At 51.1% G+C, this 18,684-nt stretch overlaps 1 protein-coding gene across 2 annotated transcripts in view; it reads left to right on the top strand.

The window, feature by feature from the left end:
- The first annotated feature begins 17,283 nt into the window (after positions 1-17,283).
- ZBTB7B (zinc finger and BTB domain containing 7B) overlaps positions 17,284-18,684 on the top strand; it is a 59,815-nt gene continuing 58,414 nt past the window's right edge. Inside the window, exon 1 of one of the 2 annotated variants that reach the window (XM_056853164.1) lies at positions 17,284-17,334. The gene's annotated coding sequence lies outside the window, so the exon portion shown is untranslated. Of the gene's footprint in view, positions 17,335-18,354; positions 18,411-18,684 lie in introns of those variants that run through there. The other variant, XM_056853165.1, reaches the window with a different exon arrangement.

Here is an 18,684-nt window from a genome sequence, read left to right as displayed (position 1 = left end):
CTCCAGCCGATAGAGACCAGTTCACCTGGAGAAAAACGGCCGCTTTGGCCATTGGACTCTATGGCATTGAAGACCCTCCCCTCCCCAAACCCCGCACTCTTCAGGCTCCGCCCCCAAAATCTCCCACCGATTGCAAAGAGGGACCTGGCAACCCTATCTCCAGCCAATGAAGACCAGTTCACCAGGAGAAAATGGCCACTTTGGCAATTGGACTCTATGGCGTTGAAGTCCCTCCCCAAACCCCACCCTCCTCAGGCTCCACCCCAAAAACCTCCCGTCGGTGGCAAAAAGGGACCTGGCAACCCTAAGCCGAGCAGACATGGCCAGGGAGAGGAGAATGGCGGAAGTTGGGTTCCTAGGTCCCTCTTCGCTATCGGCGGGTGGTTTTTGGGACAGAGCCTGAGGAGGGCGGGGTTTGGGGAGGAGAGGGGATCCAATGCCATAGAGTCCAATTGCCAAAGTGGCTATTTTCCCCAGGGGAACTGATCTCTAGCGGCTGGTGATCAGCTGTAATAGCGGGAGACCTCCATCCACTACCTGGAGGTTGGCAACCTTACTGGCGCTCTTGGGACCAAACTAGACATTAGGATTTTTCCCGTGTTGGGTTCGCTGACCTGACCTTCAGACCACCATTTACACGGCTTTTGGTGGGAAGTCAAGCACGTAGGGGCCTGATTAAGAACATAAGAACATAAGAAAGGCCCTGCTGGATCAGACCGAGGCCCATCAAGTCCAGCAGTCTGCTCACACAGTGGCCAACCAGGTGCCTCTGGGAAGCCCCCAAACAAGACGACTGCAGCAGCACCATCCTGCCTGTGATCCACAGCACCTAAGATAATAGGCACGCTCTTCTGATCCTGGAGAGATTAGGTTTGCATCATGACTAGTATCCATTTTTACTAGTAGCCACGGCTAGCACTCTCCTCCATGAACATGTCCACTCTCCTTTTAAAGCCTTCCAAGTTGGCAGCCATCACCACATCCTGGGGCAGGGAGTTCCACAATTTAACTTCAGAGCAGGCTTCCGCCTCCAGAACTGGCAACCGTGCTTGTTTGGCATTCCCTCAGTGATCCCTCCTCCCTGCTCCATGCTTTGAATTGCTGTTTTTATCTTCTTGCATGTATTTTTTAGCCCTGGTTTTAAGTGTTGTACTGATGTGTGTTTGTGGGTGTGTGGGTGAGTTGGTTGTAAATTGTTTTTAATATGTGGTTTTATTGTGCATGTTTTGTTAGCTGCCTTGGGGGCCCTGATGTGGGGCAGAAAGGCGGGTATAAATGTTGTAAAATAAATAAATATGTGAAGGGAAACTACAGCTTCCAACTCCAGGCTGGGAAATTCCTTAGAGACTTTGGAAGTAGGGTTGCCAGGTCCCTCTTTGCCACCCGCTGGAGGTTTTTGGGGTGGGGCCTGAGGAGGCCGGGGTTTGGGGAGGGAGGGACTTGGCAGCCATTTTCTCTAGGTGAACTAGGGTTGCCAACCTCCAGGTACTAGCTGGAGATCTCCTGCTATTACAACTGATCTCCAGCCAACAGAGATCAGTTCACCTGGAGAAAATGGCCAACTTTGGCCATTGGACTCTATGGCATTGAAGGCCCTCCCCTTCTCAAACCATGCTCTTCTCAGGCTTCGACCCAAAACCTCCCGCCAGTGGCGAAGACGGACCTGGCAACCCTAAGGTTAACTGATCTCTATCGGCTGGAGATCAGTTGTAATAGCAGGAGATCTCCAGCTAGTACCTGGTGGTTGGCAACCCTATTTGTGGGGTAGAACCTGGGGTTGGCAGCATTTGGGGAGCTCAGCAGAGTCTAAGGCTCTGCAGTTAGGGTTGCCAACCTCCGGGTAGTAGCTGGAGATCTCCCTCTATTACTATTGATCTCCAGCCAACAGAGATCAGTTCACCTGGAGAAAATGGCCACTTTGGCCATTGGACTGTATGGCATTGAACTCCCTCCCCTCCCCAAACCTCTCCCTCCTCAGGGAGGGACCTGGCAACCCTATTTACCGAATGCCTGGTTCTGGCGGGCAATTGCCCACCAATTAACCGGCCTGAATAGGGAAGCCTTCTTTCCTGCGACCCCACCCACCTCAGGCTCCGACCCCCCAAATCTCCAGGTGTTTCCTATAAACTTCCCAATAAGATTTCCCAGTATGATTTCCCTTCACATATCTGAAGGAATGGGGTCGTGATTCACGAACACTCCTCTGGAAATAAACGCGGCTAGCCCCTAAGGTGCTCCTGGCCTTGTGTTTTCTGCAGGATCGCGGCCTTCTTGTAAAAACATGGCCCTCTTGCCTGAGTCGACTGGAGATTCGAACTCAGGGCTTCTCGGTTTCCCAGCTTTCTTCTCCCTTGCTTGTGACACAGGTTGGGGGGTGGAGTGTAAGGGTATTTGGGGGGGAGGAAGAAACTGAGAGTAGGAAGCCAGGGGTCTCCTGCCTTCCCCATTCGGCGGTAACCATTTCCCTCTCGGGGATCCGAAATTAGCAGTCAGGTGGTGGGTTTGGTTTCACTGCCTGCCCGCCTGGGTTGGCGCCGAGTGGTTTCTGCCACGGAGCTCGTTGGCTTTCATGCCCTCTCCTCTCCCAGCCCCTCTGAAGTGGTTGACACAGGAAGGACTCCCCCCCGAAGCTGACGCCCCCAACGCCGGCGCAGCGAGAACAGCCGTCTGCTCTGGAAGCCGCAAGGTGCGCTTTGGCTGATGGTGAGCAGCCCTTTCAATCAGTGCGCCCCATAAGTGTGCGATGACGCTTCCAACACCCACAATCCGCAGGTCCCGACTCACAACCAGAACTGGGGTTTAGCATCGCCCTTCCAAAAGACGCCCCCCCCCCCGCCACCGCACAATTGCTTAAATTCTGGTGCTTCTGCCTTGGCTGGTTCTCTCTCGCTGCTCTCTGGACGCGACCCATGTCCCAAGCAAGGGGGGAGGAAGAGCTGGAAAACCAAGAAGGCCTGAGTTCAAATCTCCACTCGGCTCTGCCACAGACTCACTGCATGACCTTTGGCAAGTTGCCACTGAGGTCCCCTGTCCTCCCTATGCTCCATCCTCAAATCTCCAAGGATTTCCCAACCGGGGTCTGAAGAAGAAGAAGAAGAAGAAGAAGAAGAAGAAGAAGAAGAAGAAGAAGAAGAAGAAGAAGAAGAAGAAGAAGAAGAAGAAGAAGAAGAAGAAGAAGAAGAAAAGTTTTTTTTAAATATGCCGACTTTCTCTACCAGTTAAGGAAGAATCAAACCGGTTTACAATCACCTTCCCTTCCCCTCCCCACAACAGATACCCTGTGAGGTAGGTGGGACTGAGAGAGCCCTAAGAGAACTGTGACTAGCCCAAGGTCACCCAGCTGGCTTCATGTGGAGGAGTGGGGAAACCAGTTCTCTAGATTAGCCTCCGCCGCTCATGTGGAGGAGTGGGGAATCAAATCTGGTTCTCCAGATTAGAGTCCGCTGCTTCAAACCACCACTCTTAACCACTACACCATGCTGCCAACCCTACTCCCTCCATCCCCTGCCATTGATTCTTTTATTACTACAGATTAGGGTTGCCAACCTCCAGGGTGGCACCTGGAGATCTCCTGCTATTACAATATTTGTCCATTTGATAGAGATCAGCTCCCCTGAAGAAAATGGCTGCTTTGGAGGGTGGCATTATTCCCTGCTGCTGGCCCCTCCTCAATAGGGTTGCCAGCTCAGGGTTGGGAAATATCTGGAGATTTTTTGGGGTGGAGCCTGAGGAGGGTGGAGTTTGGAGAAGAGAGAGACTTCAATGCCATAGAGTCCAGGTGAACTGATCTCTATCGGCTGGAGAGCTGATGTAATTTTGGGAGATCTCCAGCCACCACCTGGCGATTGGCAACCCTACTCCCCGACCCTACCTAGAAACGTGCATATTGAACAACACAATTTATGTTGCTGGCTTCTCTTCAGAAAGAAGGGATATTGCTCTCTTGATGACACAACAGGGTGAAAACATCAAAAAGAAAATGCAAAAAAGAGAGTCCAAACCCTTCGCTTCGGGCTGGGCTCTGTGTTAGCAGACGTAGGCCTTAATCAAAAGATACCTGAGACAGATTGTGACAGATTTATTTATTTAAAACATTTATGTCCTGCCTTTCCACAACGCCCGAGGCGACTCGTAAATTATAACTAGACATAGTTAAAAACATAGCTGTGTATAAGATGGCGTGCATTGCCTTAAAACTGTAACCCTTGCCCTGTATGTCTGCACCTGTTGCCCGTAAGAGACGTTCGTTACTTAAATTCTGCCAAAGGCACCCTGAAACACCTCTGCTTATGCCATTCTTCGGAAGATAGCGAGTGGGAGAGATGTCCGGATAGCGTTGTCAGCTCTGGGTTCAGAAATTCCTGGGGATCTGAATAAGTTGTGATGGCTAAATTGACTAATATAGTGAACAGAAGACCGATGGAAGAATTCCTGAAGAACTGGAAGATGTAATTTGGTTATGTAACAAAATAATACATATGTAGACAATAATTTGTTGTTATTATACACTAACAACAACTATCTATCTATCTATCTATCTATCTATCTCTATCTATCTATCTATCTATCTATCTATCTATCTATCTATCTATCTATCTATGTATCTATCTATCCATCCATCCACCCACCCACCCATCCATCCATCCACCCACCCACCCATCCATCCATCCATCCATCCATCCATCCATCCATCCATCCATCCATCCATCCATCCATCCATCTCTCTCTCTCTCTCTCTCTCTCTCTCTCTCTCTCTCTCTCTCTCTCTCTCTCTCTCTCTCTCTCTCTCTCTCTCTCTCTCTCTCTCTGTGTGTGTGTGTGTGTGTGTGTGTGTTAGGGTTGCCAAGTGCCAGGTGGCTTTACTTAGCAAAAGATAAGCAACAATACTAAATAGACAAGCTGTATCAAATAATAGTACTCGGCTCTCAAGAATTATGCAAAGGTGTAACATATATTATATACAAAATACAAATAGCCAACAGTGACACAGTTACAATGATATATACATGCAAGTGACAAGGACAGAACAAAAAGTGTTGCTAACAAGCTATCTCTAGAGATGGTAAGTTTCAGTAAGGTATATCTTCCAAAGGTAGGTACAATGTCCTTATTTTTTGTGTCCTTTTAGGGATCAACAGATGAAGCGTGAACCGGATAGAAGAGGGATGGAGGGATATTAGACACAACGTGCCAATGTTTGTTAATAATTTTCTGGATTGAGTCATATCATCCATATCATTTGAAAAACAATCTACCTTTCAGTCAGTTTACCCGCTTGAAACGTATCTCCACCCAGTCCAAAAACGATGAGGCTGCTGCAAAGAAATTAAAAGAGGATCTAACAGCAAGAAGTTATCCCCAAAATGTCATAAATAATGCTAAAATTAAAGCAGACCTTAGAGACCGGAGGTCTATGCTTGTGAATAACAATAAAGCCAGGGATAATAAAATATTCTGTTCCCTTATCTACAGTCGTCATGCGGGCACAATCCAGAAAATTATTAACAAACATTGGCACGTTGTGTCAAGCATGCATATATCGTTGTAATTGTGTCACTGTTGGCTATTTGTATTTTGTATATAATATATGTTACACCTTTGCATAATTCTTGAGAGCCGAGTACTATTATTTGATACAACAAGTGCCAGGTGGTGGCGGGCAAACCCCCGCCAATCCACCTGGCTGCACGCTGCCCTGGTGAGGGTCTGGGGCAATCCGAGCAACCGGCAACACGTCCCTGGGGCAATCCGAGCAACAGGCAACACGTCCCTTCCGGTTCACATCCGGAAGTGCTGCATTGCAAAGGGCCAGTTTTCACTCAAACTCCCAGAGTGGTAAAGGCCTGTGCAATGCAGCACTTCTGGGTGTAAAATGCATCACAAAGGATCTATCTATCTATCTATCTATCTATCTATCTATCTATCTATCTATCTATCTATCTATCTATCTATCTATCTATCTATCTATCTATCTTTGTGTGTGTGTGTTTATACACACACACACACCCAATAATAATATATAAGGATACATATATACAGATATAGTCATATAGATTTTAAACACTATTGGAATGTTTGCTGACTATATAGGCTGTACTGTATAGATACAAAAGTAGATAGTAGATCTGCTATGGAAAATATTAGGTCTTCATGGTATTAATGTTTTAAGTCAATATAATTATAAGCAAGATCAATAACCTAGATTAAAGGTAATTTGGAGGTAAAATGTTTATGTATTCGTTTTAGTAAAGAATATATGTGTCTAGATTAGAAGAATAGAACCAACTATTATAGAATGTATTGGGACCGCTCTGTTAGTTATTTGAGGAGGATCTTGTTATGGATTTGAGGTTGCGTGTGATATGTATGAATTTTATGTGCTTTATAAAATTAATAAAATCTTATTTAAAAAAAGGGGGGGAAAGAAATTCCTGAAGACTTGGGGGTCAAGCCGGGGGAAGGTGGTGTTTGGGGAGGGGAGGGACCTCAGCAAGGTATAATGTCATACAGTCCACCCTCTAAAGCAGCCATTTTCTCCAGGGGAACTGATTTCTGTCATCTGGAGATAACTTGTAAATGTTAGGGATGCCAACCTCCAGGCAGGACCTGGGGATCCCACAAATTACAGCTCATCTCCGGACTAAAGAGATCAGTTCTTCTGAGAAATTTTTTTGATGCTTTGGAGGGTGGATTCTATGCCACTATACTAGAGCTCTGGGTTGGGGGGTGGAGCCTGAGGAGGGTGGGGTTTGGGGAGGAGAGGGACTTCAGTGGGGTATAATGCCATAGAACCCACATTTCAAAGCGGCTATTTTCTGCAGATGAACTGATCTCTGTCACCTGGAGATCAGTTGCAATAGCGGTAGATCTCCAGCCACCACCTGGAGGCTGGCAACCCTAATTCTGGGAGATCTAGAGTTGCCAACCTCCAGGTTCTGGCTGGAGATCCCCTGCTATTACAACTGATCTCCAGCCGATAGAGATCAGTTCCCCTGGAGAAAATAGCCGCTTTGGCAATTGGACTCTATGGCATTGAAATCCCTCCCCAAACCCCACCCTCCTCAACCTCCACCCCAAAAACCTCCCATCGGTGGCAAAGAGGGACCAGGCAACCCTAGGGAGATCCCCAGGCCCCACCGGGAGTTTGGCAACCCTACCTCTGCTGTGGGGCTATGGGTGGGGGAAGGGTAGGGTTGCTAGGTCCCTCTTCGCCATCGGCGGGTGGTTTTTGGGGCATAGCCTGAGGGGGTGGGGTTTGGGGAGGGACTTCAGTGCCATAGAGTCCGATTGCCAAAGCGACCATTTTCTCCAGGTGAATTGATCTCTACTGGCTGGAGATCAGTTGTAATAGCAGGAGATCGCCAGCTACTACCTGGAGATTATACACAAAATAGCGTGCTGTGACAATAATGAAAGGGATATAACAGCTGCGCAGACCACAACCTGGAGATTGGCAGCCCTAGGGAAGGCATACATGATTTCCACCTTTAAAAAAAAAAAACCAAGAAACTGAACTCTGAGCATGCCCAGGCAACCCCTCCCCCTCCAAGGAGAGCAGCTGTATGTCCCCCAAAAGCAGAAGCAAATTTGGAGCGGGGGTGGGATGGCCCAGCTGTATCAGCCATACCGCAGAGCTGTGGGTTCAGGCCCTCGCAGGGGATTTACTGTGGGTTTCCCCCCCTTGGCGGCCTCCTCTCCCCCCCCCTCCCCAGGGACCACGGTTTTGGTGTTGACACCACGGTGGGACTTTCCTGAGTGGGTGTGTTGGTGGGATGGGGTGGGCGAGGGTTGCCCCCACGGTTGCGCCTCCCATTCGTGGCTTTTATCGGCGCAGAGGGCCCGGGAGGCTAAAATGCGCTTGCCCCCAAAACAGCCTCGGAAAATAGGTCGCAGGGCCCATTGGTGAGGGTTGCCAGGTCCCTCTTCATCACCGGCGGGAGGTTTTGGGGGCGGAGCCTGAGGAGGGTGGGGTTTGGGGGAGGGGAGGGACTTCAATGCCATAGAGTCCAATGGCCAATGCGGCCATTTTCTCCAGGGGAACTGATCCCTGGCGGCTGGAGATCAGTTGTAATAGCAGGAGATCTCCAGCTAGTACCTGGAGGTTAAGGAACTCAGTACAGGAGCAAAGTGTATACAAAGTGCAAAAAACTTTATAAGCTACCAAAACGACATAACAATACAGCTATACACACTATATACACTACTAAGCTGAAACATACAAGCTAAGACAAACAACGTGACTGTACAAGGTGGAAAAAAGTGTCAAAATGACACAGCTAATGTTCATAGAGTCTCTCTCAATTGTAGGAGAAATGGTATCCAAAGGATTTTCAACGAGGTTCCCAATGAGGAGACGATCGTTTCAAGTTCACAATGAACAGATCTTCATCAGTCCTTCAACGTCCTCTTGTACATTCATTCATTCAAATATTCTCCCATAACGGGTAAGATTTAAAAAAATGCCAAATCATTATTATTTCCCACAAAGGGTAAGAGACATGTCTTTTTTTTTTTGCACTTTGTTTTTTGCACTTTGTATACACTTCGCTCCTGTACTGAGTTCCTTATCCTCCCGATATTAGTACAGTGGTGTCTATTTCTCCCCCAGTACCTGGAGGTTGGCAACGCTACCTATGGTACAGAAGTGAAATGGAGCAGCTGGGGGAAAGGGAGGTGCCCAGGGCCACCCAGAGAGCCTGTGGCAGAGGAGGAGGGCTTTATCGCCTCCACAGAATCAGAAATCCTACGTGGGATTCTAGGTGTTGCTCCATAAGAGAGAGAGAAAAGACACTTGGTGGTATCCTATGGGCTTTTCGCTGCTGAAAGGGGGCAGGGTAGGGTTGCCAACCTCCAGGTACTAGCTGGCGATCTCCTGCTGTTACAGCTGATCTCCAGCCAACAGAGATCAGTTCCCCTGGAGAAAATGCCCGCTTTGACAATTGGACACTATGGCATTGAAGTCCCTCCCAACCCATACCCCACCCTCCTCAGGCTCCGCCTAGGGTTGCCTAGGTTTTCGCCATTGGCGGGAGATTTTGGGGGCTGAGCCTGAGGAGGGTGGGGTTTGGAGAGGGGAGGGACTTCAATGCCATAGAGTCCAATACCAAAGCGGCCATTTTCTCCAGGGGAAATGATCTCTGTCGGCTGGAGATCAGTTGTAATAGCAGGAGATCTCCAGCCACCACCTGGAGGTTGGCGACCCTTCTCACAGGGTTGTTGTGAAGACAAAATGGGGGAGGAAGCCATGTATGTCCCCCTGAGGTCCCAGGAGGAAGAGTGAGACCAAAATGGATAGACTGAAAGTAAGCCTGGCACTCTAGGGAAAAAAAGAGAGGGGAAGGCACTGGCAAACCACCCCGTAAACAAAGTCTGCCTAGTAAACGTTGGGATGTGACGTCACCCCATGGGTCAGGAATGACCTGGTGCTTGCACAGGGGACTACCTTTACCTTTTTACGGGAACAAAGACGAAACACGCACGTGTCCCTGGAATGAGGCACAGCCTCCTCCGCCTGTTCATCCCCACCTCCACAGGGTTTATGGCAAACTTTAGATTGTAAGTGCCTCGGGGCAGTGACTTGTCTTCTTGTACTCTGTAACATGCCTACCGCTTTGATGGCGTCATAATAAATTAAGGGGGAATAGGTGGAGGACCTCATGTTTGCCTGGACTCACCATCCCAGGGTCAGGTGTGGCATCGTGGTTTGAGGACTGGCCTTGGCCTGTGGTGGACTCAGTTCCCTGGCCTCACTATTATGAAACCCACTGGGTGGGTTTTGGTCGGTCTTGCCTACCTCACAGGGTTGTTTTAAGCTAGAAAAGGAGACCCTCTTGGGGGGTGGATACACTGAATGGGGAGGGGCCGTGGCTCAGTTTGTAGAGCATCTGCTCGGCATGCAGAAGGTCCCAGGTTCAATCCCCGTCATCTCCAGCTAAAGGGACCAGGCAAGTAGGTGATGTGAAAGACCCCTGCCTGAGACCCTGGAGAGCTGCTGCCGGTCTGAGTAGACAATACGGACTTTGATGGACCGAGGGCAGTATAAGGCAGCTTCTTGTGTTCATGTGTTCAGTGATTGGGGATAGCCTTCCTTCTGTTGCCTTAGCCAGCCCTTTGCGAAATGCACTCTGCACGTGCTCAGGGGAACCTTTCTCCGTTCTTAACTTTGACACAGCTTTCCCCCTCAACACCACCCGCGCGTAACTGCATCCATACAGCGACCGATTCTTCTCAGAACCTTGCTTTCGACCTTTCTTTCCCTCCCTTGTCCTCCCCCCCTGCATCGAAAGGGAAGCTGTAAGTTCCTCAGGGCAGGGAGTCGTCCCTTGTTTATGTCGCTGTGTGCACCCCGATGGCGCAACACGGCACCGCTCTCTGAGCATGCGCAGACTCAGAGGGCATTGCTCATGTGTGTGCCGTTTGTGTGGCCTAACTCCTCAGTCCTGAGCCCCAGGAGAGTTATATAACCGGGATACTCCCTTCCTGTCCACCTCCCACCTCTTTCTCCCATAATTGAAATCTGCAGTGTAAGCTCCTTGGGGCAGGGAACTGTTTTCATCGTTGCTTTCTGTGACTTTGGGAAGCGGGCTGTACATCGAAAGGGCACGGAGTGTGACTATTTCCCAGTGCTGAGCCCTGCCATTGGAAGAAGCAAACATGCCGGGGCTTTAGGGTTATTTTATTACTCCATTAAAATCCCCAAACCACTACAAGGCTAACAGATTCCCCTGAAGAAGCCTCTAGGTGAAACATCTAGGGAATTTTAATGGGGTAATAAAATATATTTTTACTTTGTTTTGCACCACCGGCCTTGGCCTTATTTTTAAAATCTCCTGTGACTGGTGTGTGGCCCTTTTATTTCTCTTTAGAGCTTTAGGGTTGCCACTTCTGGGTTGAGAAATTCCTTGAGATTTAGGGACGGAACCTTGGGGAAGGCTGGGTTTGGGGAGGGGAAGAAGAAGAAGAAGAGTTGGTTTTTATATGCTGACTTTCTCTACCACTTAAGGAAGAATCAACCCGGTTTACAATCACCTTCCCCTCCTCTCCCCATAGCAGATGCCCTGTGAGGTAGGTGGGGCTGAGAGAGCTGTGACTAGCCCAAGGTCACCCAGCTGGCTTCATGTGGAGGAGTGAGAAAACAAATCCAGTTCACCAGATTAGCCTCTGCCGCTCATGTGGAGGAGTTTGGAATCAAACCCGGTTCTCCGGATCAGAGTCCATTGCTCCAAACCAACGCTCTTAACCACTACACCACGCTGGCTGTCTTACACCCTGCTGGAGAATAGGTCTGCATCATGACTAGTATCCATTTTGACTAGCAGCCATGGATAGCCCTCTCCTCCATGAACATGTACGCTCCCCTCTTAAAGCCTTCCAAGTTGGCGGCCTTCTTGTGAGGCAGCTGGGGCTGAGAGATCTGTGAGTAGCTTCAGGTGGGGGAGAGGGGAATCAAACCTGGTTCTCCAGATCAGAGTCCACTGCTCCAAACCACCGCTCTTAACCACTACACCACGCTGGCTCCCTCATCGGGGTATAATGCCACAGAACCCACCCTCCAAAGCAGCCATTTCCTCCAGGGGAACGGATCTCTGGGATCAGATGTAATTCTGGGAGATCTCCAGGCCCCACCTGGAGGCTGGGAACACTACGGACTTAGTCTTGGTGCCTCTTTGCCTTGCTGCACCAGAGCCAGTGCAGTGTAGTGGTTAAGAGTGTCAGACTCGTATCTGGGAGACCCGGGTTTGAATCCCTGCTCGTGGCATGGAAGCTCTCTGGGTGACCTTGGGCCAGTCACCCTCTCTCGGCCTAACCAACCTCACAGGGTTGTTGTGAGGTTAAAATGGAAGAGAGGAGGCTGATGTAAGCCTCTGTGCATCCCCATTAGGGAGAAAGGTGGGGTACAAATGAATTAAATGAATAAATCCTGCCTTGGCCTGTTGCTATGCGCTCTGTGCTTCAGGGCCCCCCTAGGGTTACGAGTAGGGTTGCCCACCTCCAGGTAATAGCTGGAGATCTCCTGCTATTACAACTGATCTCCAGCCGATAGAGATCAGATCATCTGGAGAAAATGGCTGCTTTGGCCATCGGACTCTATGGCATTGATGTCCCTCCCCTCCAAAAACCCCACCCTCCTCAGGCTCCCAATGCCATATAGTGTCCAAAAGAGCCCATTTTTCTCCAAGCGAACTGATCTCTATCGGCCTGGAGATCAGTTGTAATAGCAGGAGATCTCCAGCTACTACCTGGAGGTTGGCAGCCCTAACGGCCCCGGTGGCATGCTCAGGGACCTGTTTGCCTTGGCCAGTGGGCACCGGGCACCTTTTACCTTCCTGCCCAGGTCAGCTAAACAACTGGCTTGTGGGTTGCTTATCTGAGCCCCGGGGGCTGGGAGGGGGGGAGATTAAGAAGGAGCAAAGACGAAGGGGGGAAATGAGGACTCCTGGTTGAGGCTCGGTGGGGAGGGAGGGTCCGTGAAGGTGAGGCCGGGTGAATGCGAAGCTTGGAACGTGGCGCTCCGTTCCCACCCGTCGGGTTCAGCTGAACAGGTTGTACCTGTGACCCCACCCAAGTCACCTGCGTGAGGGGGAGCAGGAACAGCAGGCAACCCCACCCTGCAAGGTACAGGCGGGGCTCTCCTTCCAGCGGGCAGAGCAGCCAACTCTCTGCGCTGGCATCACCATCCGCCCCCCATCCCGACAGCCTCAACAGGTGGGGCAAAGAGCGGAATTTCGTGCCAGGTTGGGCCCCCAAAGGCTCCAGTGAGGGAGGACGTGGCCCGAGTGCATGATAAGAGCGCATCAGCACACAATGAGAAGAAGAAGAAGAGTTGGTTTTTTATCTGCTGACTTTTTATATGGATATATGATTATGGCATCATAATTATGCCAATAAAGGTTTGTGTTTGTGTTTGTATATGCCGACTTTCTCTACCACTTAAGGAAGACTCAAACCGGCCTACAATCACCTTCCCCTCCCCACAACAGACAACCTGTGAGGTAGGTGGGGCTGAGAGAGCTCCAAGAGAGCTGTGACTAGCCCAAGGTCACCCAGCTGGCTTCACGTGCAGGAGAGGGGAAACCAACCCGGTTCTCCAGATTAGCGTCCGCCGTTCCTGTGGAGGAGTGGGGGAATCAAACCCGGTTCTCCAGATCAGAGTCCACTGCTCCAAACCACCGCTCTTAGCCACTACACCACGCTGGCTCACTCAAATGCACCCTCACAAACCAGGTGCCACACCTCTGCAATTTGGGGCGCATGGTTTCTGGGTCAGCCGGGGTCTCTGACATTTCCAGAAATTCTGCACCATTTCTTTGCGCTGAACCCCTCTCTCTACGTGCAGAAGAAATAAATCGAGTTCATAATAAACCGTGTGTTAGTTAGCATGCGGCACTTTCGGTGTTCAAAACGCATTGCATGGATTCTCTGGCTGTACGCCTTCCAGTCTCAGCGCACCCCAGAAAAGCCCTCCCATTCCCGGTTCCTGGAAAGGTTGAGAACAGACCTTGGAAGGGTGTGTGAGAAAAGCATACACTTCCCTTCCCATCCCAGGAATGCGCTGGAATCAGAAAGGAGCATGTGATTCAAAGAGAATATTCAAGATTTATTTCTGGATACCAGGATCGGAGTTACTGGAATTGGGTATTATTTCCCACCCACCCCACACCCCCTCCATCTGCTAGGCTTCATTCAGCGCCCTTAGGGGAAATGAACTATGAGCTCTGCCTTCCCCAGTATTTCCTGATACAAGTCCTGGAACCAAACAAATTCCTACTGGGGTGGGGGAGATACAAATGGCATACTCCAGCCTCCAGTTCCAGAGCCAGCGTGGTGTGGTGGTTAAGAGCGGTGGTTTGGAGTGGTGGAGTCTGATCTGGAGAACCGGGTTTGATTCCCCAGTCCTCCACGTGAGCGGCGGAGGCTAATCTGGTGAACTGGATTTGTTTCCCCATCCTACCCACATGAAACCAGCTGGGTGACCTTGGGCTAGTCACACTCTCTCAGTCCCCCCTACCTCACAGGGTGTCTGTTGTGGGGAGAGGGAGGTGATTGTAAACCGGTTTGATTCTCCCTTAAGTGGTAGAGAAAGTCGACATATAAAAACCAACTCTTCTTCTTCTCTTTTCTTTCTCCCTTCCCAAAACGTGGGTTGGATCTGGGAATCCCTCTTTCCTCTTCTAAGTTCCCAGGTGTTTTTTCTTTCCCTTTTTCTCTCCCTGATGCATCATGCTCCCGTCCCTCTTTTTCTCTGTGTTGTAAACCATTAGGCCTCACTCCCTTCCCAAAGTGTGGGTTGGATCTGGGAATCCCTCTTTCCTCTTCTAAGTTCCCAGGTGTTTTTTCTTTCCCCTTTTCTCTCCCTGATGCATCATGCTCCCGTCCCTCCAGTGCTCGGAGATGTGGTCAGCTGCCCGGCTTTTACATGTCGCATGAGAATGAGGAAGCGGAAGGGGGGATCAGGCCCAGCAGAATGGCGTTTGCCACAGCTCATTCTGAGGATGTCTCCCTAATAATCCTCTCTCCTCCTTGTTTGCCTAGGGGGAAGATGCCTTGTTAACATTCTGCGAAGGTGAATCGCCAGCGTTGTCCTTTTTAAAGACTTCAGAAACCCCATCTCGGAGTGGAGAATGGAAGCATCTCACGTCGGTTGCACATGGGTGTAATGCACGCGCATGAGCACTAGGATGTCCCATGGCACCCCGCCAGCCTTTTCACACTGTGCAGCCATGGAGGTATATATATTCCTCAATAAGGCCCCGTGTACATTGAAGACATCAAAAAACTAATGATAACAAATAAGAACGTTTTTAATTTATTTTTTTATTTAGAATTTATCAAAAACATACAAGCAAACATACACACATACCTGTCTCAGTCATCCATATATATACAATGTGAACAGTCTTTCAGGGAGTTTTTTGAAGTAGTACTCATGACAAACTGAACAATTATTTAATAATTAGTCTACTTAAATCCAATATCCATGTTTCCTCTACTTTCCAAGCTGACTATAATAGCAATACTTAATATTTGATACTTAGTACAGTTCTTGTTTTGCAGTCTATGTTTCACTATTATTCTTCATCTGCTACACTAGAATAAGAACTTTTTCATTTTGTTTTGCACACCCCCAATCGCCGTTCTTGGCCCTGCTCCCTCGTTTTGGTGTTGTGTGTTTATACGTTTTTATTGAATTAATTTATTTGTGTGTGTGTGCGTGTTACGCGTCATGAAGTCGCTTCTGATTTCTGGCAAACCTATGAATGAATGTCCTCCAAAACATCCTACCGTTAACAGCCTCACTCAGGCCTTGCAAACCGAAGGCCACGGCCACTTTTACGGAGCCATAGAATCATAGAGTGGGAAGGGGCCATGCTGGCCATCTAGTCCAACCCCTTGCTCAATGCGGGATCAACCTAACGCATCCCTGACAAGTCACATGAACACATGAAGCTGCCTTATACTGAATCAGACCCTCGGTCCGTCAAAGTCAGTATTGTCTACTCAGACCGGCAGGGGCTCTCCAGGGTCTCAGGCAGGGGTCTTTCACATCACCTCCTTGCCTGGTCCCTTTAACTGGAGATGCTGGGGGTTGAACCTGGCACCTTTTGCATGCCAAGCAGATGCTCTACCACTGAGCCACGGCCCTTCCCCCAAGTCAACTCACCTCATGCTAGGTCTGTCTCTTTTATACCTTCTTCCCTGGAGGTTTTTAAGAAGAGGTTGGATGGCCATCTGTCAGCAATGCTGATTGTTTGACCTTAAGCAGATCACGAGAGGGAGGGCATCTTGGCCAACTTCTGGGCATGGAGTAGGGGTCACTGGGGGTGTGGAGTGGTAGTTGTGAATTTCCTGCCTTGTGCTAGAGGTCTGGAGGTCCCTTCCAACTCGGTGATTCCATACCTACTTTAAATTCAATGTCGTTTTAACGTGGAAATGTCTTGATCCTGGCCACCTCGGGGTGGGAAGGTGGCACAAAAATGTTTCCCATAAAGAATGCAATAACCACTCTGTGTGTCCATGCCCACCGTGCACGCTCCTTGGGGCAAGGACCCGACCTTCCTTTCCTTTGCTGCTCCCCCACCCCTATAAAACGTCCCCTGCCTTCATGGCACCCAGGTGAAGCCCAGCGACCCATCATTCTGGCCAGCCGGCCGGGTGCCCATTGGCACTAGTGGGCCTCCCTGGCATCCGAGCGGCCAGCAGAGGGGGCTTGGCGGTCGCGCGCTTCCTCCGACGCGGTGCCTTGGCGAGCGGCCACGCGCTGCAAAGGGGGGGGAACTCCCCTCGCCCTTCCTCCTCCTCCTCCTCCCCCTCCTCTCCGGGAAGTCCCCCCTCCCGTCCCTGCCCCACCGCCGGGGGATTTAATCATCCTTTCCACTTGCAAACTTTTCTTCCGGAGCCTTTGATGATTCAGTCCTTCCTCCGCTCTCCCCCACCCCCCCCCTCCGCTGACCGGATTCCCCTCCCTTCCCCCTCTGGGCCCACCCCGCTTGCTTTAACCCTTGCATGACTGCAGGGGCGGGGGTGTCAGCCTGCCCGGTGGCAAGTGGGCCCCTGATGAAGCGAGGCCCCCTTCCACATCAGACATGCTTAAAATGCCGATGACCTTGTAGCAGCTTGAAAAGATAACAGATTTATTTAAAATTATTTATTTTTATTTTTTTAAAACTGCAATTATAACAATCTGCGTTTACATTGTTATCTACTGTACCCTGCCAGTAACATGTACACTATGTGTACAGTTATTACTAAAAATATACATTTATTTCGCAGAAAATTTAATTGTGCCTTTTTTCCACTGATGTATTTTTTGACAATTTTATTTCTTTCTTACCAAAATTAAATGATAGCCTTATAGTTGTGGGTGGGGCCCCTTTGTCTCCTGGCCACCAATACCTTTAGACCCAGTCCGCCACTGCAGGACTGACGGGGGGGGGGTCAGAATTGCAAGCGGCCCGATTCCTTACCCCCGCCAAGTCTCTCTTCCTCGTCCCCCCCCAGGAGGTGTGTCCAGAGACGGCCACGCCGGCCAATCAGAACCACGGCCTCCCTCCTTTCGGCCAATGGTCAGGAGGGGGAGGCGGGACTTTCGGGGCCGCTGGGGACAACGGGGCCGGCGGCCGGGGGATGGCGAGCGGAGGATTCGAAGCCAGGTGGGAAGGGGCGGGGCGGCGGGCGCTGGGGGGGCGGGGCTTGGAGGCAGGTGGGGGCGGGGCCAAAGGGAGAGGGAGGCCTCCGGTGGGGGGGGGCCCGGGGGAAGAGGAGGGCCGGCCTCTTTCCCCCTCGTTGGGGGAGGCGGCGATGGCTGTTGCTCCGCCGGGGGGCGGGAGAGGACAGGTGAGCCGGGGGCGTGGCCAGGACAGGTGAGCGGCGGGGGGGAGCCGCAGGTGGGGGGGGGAGCGCCGAGGAGGGCCACCCAGGCAGAAGGAGGGATCGCGCCCCGCACGCACGGCCGCCGGCTTGGAGGAGCGCCCAGGAATCCCCCCCACCCCGGACCCAACGCGCCGAGAGACACGCCGATACCGGTGGGGGTACGTGTGGCTTGGTGGGGGGGGGAGCTCCGATCCACGGGGGGGGTGCGTGCTCGCCTTCCCATTGCCTAACCCACTTTCCAAGAAGCCCCCCACCTCCACCCAACTTCGAACTTCTCCGCCTTCCTCCCCCACCCCCCAGTTCATTGAGCCCAGGATCTGTGGGAGCTGAGTTCGAATCCCGTGTGGACGGCGGCGCTGGGCTCCGCTGGCTTCCTCCCACGGCTTGCCCAACAGTTCCTCCTCCTCCCCCACCTTCAGACGCCCTTCCCCATTCTTTCCTTTCGGTTGGCCCCTCTTCCCCTTTCTCCCTTTTGCCCAACGTCGCCGGCCTGTCCTTGATGCAATCTCGCCCCCCCCCCCAACAACATCCCAGGAGACGTGGACACAGGCTACAGGATCCTGTGGGCGGGGGCATGACCGGCCCTAAAACGACAGGCTCAGTTTTTGTGGCCCCCTAATCTTCTTAGGTTGGGGGAGAAATTTTCCAAGGAGCCCTGGCAGGGTCCATTAGCTTTTATGGGATGGTGAAAGGGGAGCCGCTTCCTTGAAAAATCTGGGGAGACACAAGTGCTCCCCGTCCCAGATTCGGTTGTCCCGAACCATTGTGCCCCCCACACCTAGTACTTTGCCTGGGACTCTTTCCGTTTGCCTGCTGGGATGGAACCGGGTCTGCGGGTGCCCAGGTTGGCATTGGGGGCCCCCTTAGGCGTGGGTGCCCTGGAATCTGGGAATACAGTGGGAAGGTTAGAAACAGCTTTGTGTGGGCGTCAGGGGTGTGGCGTGGTGCCGTGGGGCGATCTCTGCCAAGTCTGGGCCTTGGCGGTGCAGTTGCGCGGCGTGGGAAGGTAAGTGCCCACCGATTTCCCCTTTGCCCTTCATGTGCGGAAAGCTCTGGCGGAAACTAGGGAAATACTTTTCAGACAGTCCTGGTGCCCTTTATAGCCCTGTTCCCGAGGCAGTCGCCGGTTCTGGTGGCGAACGAAGAGCGTGGGCAGTTTGTGTTTCTTGGCCTGTGCCCGTTGAAGTCATCATTCCCACACTTGGGCGGCCACCAAAATTCAGAATTTGGCTGAGCCTTATTGTTTCGAGCTGTTCTCATATAGCGTGATTTCTTCCTCTCCATGCCACGGGCCACATTTAGGGTCTGAATGGG

This window comes from Euleptes europaea, chromosome 7, assembly GCF_029931775.1.
Source record: "Euleptes europaea isolate rEulEur1 chromosome 7, rEulEur1.hap1, whole genome shotgun sequence".
Lineage (NCBI taxonomy): Eukaryota > Metazoa > Chordata > Lepidosauria > Squamata > Sphaerodactylidae > Euleptes > Euleptes europaea.
The sequence above is the reverse complement of the archived record's forward strand: the minus strand, read 5'-3'. Positions and strand labels throughout refer to the sequence as shown.